The following is a 7,617-nucleotide window of genomic DNA, read 5'->3' as shown; positions in this document are numbered from 1 at the left end:
TCGAATCCACATAGAGAGGGTATTCAATCTAACCTCTAAGAAATTGATGAAACTAAACAATTCACGAAATTGGGATTAAGAATAGATCTAAAATAAAATAGGAATAAAACAAATAATAAAAAGGACCTAGGGTTATGGTTCACCATGCTTATAGTTCTAAACCTATCAAAATACCAATAACAATTCAATTAATCAATTAACTAGAGCAATTGCTAAGCCTACGGTCGGGTCTTAACGCTCTCAATTCAACATATGTAGTTCGGTCGCTAACATAATAAGAATTGCTAATTGTAGGTAAGCCTCTAAAAGTAAGATCTTTCGATTCAAACTCTTATTAACAATAATTAATCAAACAATTGATCAGATTGCAAGATTAACAATAAAACACTATCAATTAGAGAAATCAATAATCAAAATATTAATAATATCAATCAAGATTCATAGAATCAACATGGATTCCCAAACCCTAGAAATAAACTATTCAAACATGAAATAAATAATAAAAACTAGATCTAATAAAGAGAGCATAATTGAAAGCAAGAAGTAGGAATAAAAATACCTCAATGAATTAAAATAATAAACCCAAGAATCATCCATGGAAGAATCCATGGAGATGCCATGAGAAATTAGGGTTCGAGAGAAAACTAAAACGAACGTAAAATAACAAAAGATATAAAAGGCATAAGGGAAAATAATTATCCCTTGAGTATTTATATTATCCTAAAACTAATCTAAAGAAATAATTAAAGAAAAGTAATAAGAAAATAATAAATACATAAGTTGAATTACTATTGGATTATAATTGATGACGTGGCACGATACTCGACTTGATTACGTCAAACGACCAAGAAAAGATGGAGCAGCACCGAGCTATCGCTCTCTAACGAGCGAGCTATCGCTCCTCGTCGAATGTAGCTACTGCCTTGACGAGCTAGCTAGCGAGCTATAGCTCGCATAGGACTTTGCGTATGGCAGTGATGAGCTAATAGGCGAGCTAGCTTGCGAGCGATAGCTCGGAGCTTCCTTGACTTGCTGCCTTACTGAGCTAGTACTCGAGCTATAGCTCGAGCTTAGCTCGATGCAAGAATGCTTAGCAACTCAAATTGTCAATGCACCAAAGGCCTAAAACGATCTCATACTTGCAACAAGAGCTACGAAACAACTCCGATTTGCTTCAAAGAATCTACATACATATATAAGCACAAGGTCAATGAATCATCGGCCTCAAATCAACATCCCTCCATCCAACGACAAATGCTAAATTCTTCCGAGAGCGTCCAAATAGCTATGAGAACTACCTGGAACATTAAGAAAACACAAACGGAGCATAATAGAGCACAAAATGGACAACTTATGCAATTGCGACCTAAAAAGCAACAAAAGACTCAAAAATCAACTATAAAACTAGCATAAATGTGCCTATAAACTCTATATAAATGTGATTCATCAAATTCCCCCAAGCTAAACCGTTGCTTGTCCCCAAGCAACACTAAACTCAAGATAGAAAAATATGACAAATAAGACTTCCAGGGAACCAGAATAAGACCGACTTGACTCTCGAGCAAATAATCAAACCAAAGTTATTAAGACCAAAATTTAGCTCGGATACAAATAGAACCACTCAACATCGCGATCCACAATTGAAACCAAACTTGGTCACAAACGATTTCCCAATCAAGCTAGTCGTCACCGCACACCTTGTAGAATATAAATATTTGATGCAACAAAAGGTAACATGACAATAGCAAGAAATAACGTTCACTCAATCACAAAACACACATGCCGATCAAAAGGACTTTTTAAAGCTTGTAATGGGGCAAAGGTGAAGGGGTAGGATAATATTCAGGAAAATGTGAGCGAAAAAGCCAACTTGGGGAGCAATAACATAAACACGAACAAATAATGATCTAAAATTCATTCTCCAATTGACATCACCAACTTTCTCTAAAATAATAAAGAACCAAGATTGAAATCAACTATACATCGTCATGGATAATCTTTTTCTTTCTTTTTTTCCTTTTTCTTTGCCCTTTTTTTTTCTTTGGCTTTTTCAATGAACTGCATATAAACAAGCTTTTTTTTATTCTTTTTTTTCTTTCGTTTTTTTTTCTTCTTCACATCTTCAAGTAACACTTCTCAACTATAAATACAATTTTTTCTCTTCAATGATCATTCCACCATATATGTTTCGCATAAAATGAAGCTTGACAATGACAAACAACGACACCACATCAACAAGCTCCCCAAGCTAGCTAGACTTGGGAATAGTAACCAATGAGGCTAAAGTGGCTTGTAATGTAGTTATATATCAATGAATGGGCAAGGCAACAACATGGGTGAGCAAAATTGGAACAAATGTATCTAAATATCATCTAAAGGCTACCTAAAGAACATGGCCTTTATCATATGCGGCATGCGTGAATCATAGTCAAATTACTAATAAATCTCAAGCCAAAGTCATTAAAATAACAAATTGCATCAATCACACAAACACAGAGTAAGGTGACCTAACAAGAGAATTGGCTAGCTATACTTGATATGGGACAACCAATCTTTCCACAAACCATTCAATTGGTTCACACAATGTTAAGCAGTTAGCAATGTATAGCGCAAACCGACTGAATTTTAGAATTATAAATAAGATCAAAAGAAGCTCAAGAGAGTCAAACCAAATCCGCACACGGTTCGAAGTCAAAAATCTGAAAAATAGACACAAGTATGCACAATCAAAACAACTAGAAAAAAAATAAAAATAAGAAAGCAATACATTGTTTTTCGTTGTATGTAAACTCCCACTCCTAGTGAATGGTACAAACCATACAACACCTACAAAGCAGTAAAACACAACTAACATGTATAAAGTGATGATGACAATTTTCCTCCCCCAAGCTAAACATCACATTGTCCTCAATGTGAACAAAGAGGAAACTAAAACATAAATAAGGGAGGGGCAAAACTCACAAGGGGTGGGTAGGCGAAGGGAGCGTCAAGGGTGTAGACACCTCCACCACAATTGGTAGTTGTAATTGGGTAGCCGACGTAGCCAAGTACGCAACTTAGCTATGTTTGTACCTAGTAACAAAGTTCATCACTTGAACACACATTAGCATTATTATTTAAATAACGAAAAATATAGGAAGTAGCAAAAAAAACAAAAAGAAAATTGGGTTGCCTCCCAATTAGCGCTGGTTTTTAAGGTCCCGCACGACCCTACTCAATTCGTCAATCGGAAGAATCCAATGCCTTGAGTAACTTATCATACGCCCCTGCAAACATATCATTGAGCACCACATATGGCTTGACTGCAAGCACACAAATCTTGAAATACAGAGGGTTAAAAAAAATTAAAGAAAAATAATCGGAAAAAGAAAAGTTAAAATAAAAAGAAAAAGAATGTATACACCTTACCCCTGTTTGCCCCTTAGGCAATGTAGACCTTTTTGAATAATCATCAAGGTCCACATGACCAAGTGTATCATGAAATGGAGACATTTTGAGAAAGTATGGAGGATTTGACATAGTGAATGAAGGAACTAGATCAAGCCTCTGGGAAGACGGGATATAAAAAGGAGATATGTTAGGCTCGACATAAATGTTTTTACCTATGCTTTTACCTTCAACTTCACCCTCATGAATAAGCTTGTCAACAAGATCTTCAACTACCAGAAGATCCAAAACCAATGGTTTCTCAACCAAGGACTTCACGATAATTGGTTGTTCTTCCTTCTCCACTACTTCTATATCGTCATTCCAAAAATTTTCACCATCAGATTCATAGATAGATGAGAAATTATTTTCCTCTATTGTACTTTCACTTGACGGGGAGTAAATATCATGAGTCAAATTAGCGCTTTCCTCCACTGAAATACAATCCTCAAAACCAATATCCTTATCATCATGTATCACCTGTTGGTTAGAATATTGTTGCACAGCAAGTAATTCAATAGATTTTGAAATACGTTGACAATCATGCATCAATTCATTAAGTTCTTCATGTTGATTAGCAATAACCTCATTCATCATATTAAAAAGTTCCCTACACTCCGATGAATTGGGTTGAGTATAATTATCCACCAAGGGTTGGTAAGAGGAATTAAAATCATGCATATAAGACTCACCAGGGTAATAATAATTTTCACAGGAATTCATGCATATATTTTGTGAATTTTGATAATCATATGATGCATCAAACATAGAAATATTAGCATTACAATACCCAAAATTATAATCATATTACCCCTGATAATTAAAATTATTCATCCCATATAAATTATAATCGTACCACTCCATGATAACACAATAAGAGTATAACAAAAAGGAAGTATATACAAAATAAAAAAATATATATATGCAAGTTTAGTTCAACCAAAAATAAAAGTAAAATCAAATTATACCGTCTCCCCGGCAACGGCGCCAAAATTTGATAGGTTGTCGTACACCTGTCAAAAATAAATTCCTAACGAATCCAACTAACAATGTAGTAGGGTAAGTAGGGTCGAATCCACAGAGAGAGGGTATTCAATCTAACCTCTAAGAAATTGATGAAACTAAACAATTCACGAAATTGGGATTAAGAATAGATCTAAAATAAAATAGGAATAAAACAAATAATAAAAAGGACCTAGGGTTATGGTTCACCATGCTTATAGTTCTAAACCTATCAAAATACCAATAACAATTCAATTAATCAATTAACTAGAGCAATTGCTAAGCCTACGGTCGGGTCTTAACGCTCTCAATTCAACATATGTAGTTCGGTCGCTAACATAATAAGAATTGCTAATTGTAGGTAAGCCTCTAAAAGTAAGATCTTTCGATTCAAACTCTTATTAACAATAATTAATCAAACAATTGATCAGATTGCAAGATTAACAATAAAACACTATCAATTAGAGAAATCAATAATCAAAATATTAATAATATCAATCAAGATTCATAGAATCAACATGGATTCCCAAACCCTAGAAATAAACTATTCAAACATGAAATAAATAATAAAAACTAGATCTAATAAAGAGAGCATAATTGAAAGCAAGAAGTAGGAATAAAAATACCTCAATGAATTAAAATAATAAACCCAAGAATCATCCATGGAAGAATCCATGGAGATGCCATGAGAAATTAGGGTTCGAGAGAAAACTAAAACGAACGTAAAATAACAAAAGATATAAAAGGCATAAGGGAAAATAATTATCCCTTGAGTATTTATATTATCCTAAAACTAATCTAAAGAAATAATTAAAGAAAAGTAATAAGAAAATAATAAATACATAAGTTGAATTACTATTGGATTATAATTGATGACGTGGCACGATACTCGACTTGATTACGTCAAACGACCAAGAAAAGATGGAGCAGCACCGAGCTATCGCTCTCTAACGAGCGAGCTATCGCTCCTCGTCGAATGTAGCTACTGCCTTGACGAGCTAGCTAGCGAGCTATAGCTCGCATAGGACTTTGCGTATGGCAGTGATGAGCTAATAGGCGAGCTAGCTTGCGAGCGATAGCTCGGAGCTTCCTTGACTTGCTGCCTTACTGAGCTAGTACTCGAGCTATAGCTCGAGCTTAGCTCGATGCAAGAATGCTTAGCAACTCAAATTGTCAATGCACCAAAGGCCTAAAACGATCTCATACTTGCAACAAGAGCTACGAAACAACTCCGATTTGCTTCAAAGAATCTACATACATATATAAGCACAAGGTCAATGAATCATCGGCCTCAAATCAACATCCCTCCATCCAACGACAAATGCTAAATTCTTCCGAGAGCGTCCAAATAGCTATGAGAACTACCTGGAACATTAAGAAAACACAAACGGAGCATAATAGAGCACAAAATGGACAACTTATGCAATTGCGACCTAAAAAGCAACAAAAGACTCAAAAATCAACTATAAAACTAGCATAAATGTGCCTATAAACTCTATATAAATGTGATTCATCACCAGTTCGGTTTACAAACAGTTCAGTTTTTAAATGGTTCGGTGCAAACCGGTAGCAGTTTGCTAACGATTCGGTGTAAGCGGTTTTTTTGCCAGTTTAAATGGTTTCGGGTTGGAACCGGTTTCGGGTTAGATACGGTTCGGTTCTTTTTCGGTTCGGTTTTCTTTCAATTCGGTTTATATTTGGTTCGGTTTGTTAACGGGTTCGGTTCTTAGACGGTTTAACATTATTCGGGTCGATTCGATTTCGGGTTTACTAAAATACGGTTCGGGTCGGTTTATGGTTTCAAAAAAATTGGTTTTTAATCGGTTCGGTTCTTATTTGGGTCGGTCGGTTTCGGGCAGTTAAACAGTTTCGGTTTGAAATTTGACAGCACTAAATTAATAATAATAATAATAATAATAATAATTAATAATAATATAACAATCAATTAACATATGTCCAGCCGTCCAAGCACCAAGAATATACTAGTAATGATTAGCGTTCATTTGTTTTTCTTTTTTCTACTATTAGAAAATAGAAACCATCAAGATTTAAAAAATACGGAGTACAGTACAAATTATGAGAATTTGTCAACTATGTATTCTTTTAGGTAAATCTTGTAACAAAATCTTGTCCACATTATATTATGTTTCTATTAATAATTTAATATCAAGTACTCGTAGACTCGTAATAGGTTTCCAGGTTATATTAAATTAAAATATATATATATATATATATATATATATATATATATATATATATATATATATATATATATATATATATATATATATATATATATATATATACATATATATATATTAACGTTTTTTTTATACTACCTCCGTTACATATTAGTTGCAAATTTGAGCAATATTTGTGAGAGATAAAATATTTCAAAGTTGCAACTAATATGTAACGGAGGTAGTACTATACGTTTCATTTATAAGTGGGGCTAACAACAAAGTTGATAGCTAGAAACCTATAACGCCACCATAGGGAGTACGGAGTAAAGAGGTCTAACCATCTAGGAATGTGCCCTACCTTGCGTGCCATGGGCATCTTCTTAATTTAAATTAGAGGATTAATTGAATACTTAGAGGTTGGGTTCGTTGACATCGTTGTAATTTTTAGTTTTTTGGTTTTTGTTTTTCAAAATCATATAATATATGTCATATAATGATTCAAATATTGGTTAAACTTATCAAAATCATGATAATTTTGAAAATTGACAATAGAAAAGTGGGAACACCTTTTTCGTTTTTGTTTAAAAAAAAAAAAAAAAAAAAAAAAAAAAAAAAAAAAAAAAAAAAAAAAACTGAAAACTGAAAACAAAAAACAATGTCAAACAAGCCCTAATTATTTGTTTAGCTTTTCAAAGGGATTACTTAAAATTGTACTTTATTATGGAGTAATAAGGAGCGGTACCTAACTTATATGCACCCTCCTAAGCAGCAAATTGAAATACGTAGTAATTTTTTGGTCTTTTGGATTTGTTAGATTAGTATTGATGCAAAAAAGAATCTTCCACATTATGAATTTTGGATGTTATTTTGCAAAACAACATAAATTTATATTTACAACAAAAAGAAAAAAGTTAATATCTATTGTCATTCGATAACACTCATAGCAGAATAGTTGTGCAAAGCACAAGCAATATCCCTTTTTTCACATTGAAATTAACCTTAATTC

The sequence above is a fragment of the Chenopodium album genome, chromosome 23 (assembly GCF_948465745.1).
Source record: "Chenopodium album chromosome 23, dcCheAlbu1.1, whole genome shotgun sequence".
Lineage (NCBI taxonomy): Eukaryota > Viridiplantae > Streptophyta > Magnoliopsida > Caryophyllales > Amaranthaceae > Chenopodium > Chenopodium album.
This window is presented reverse-complemented; position numbering follows the sequence as displayed.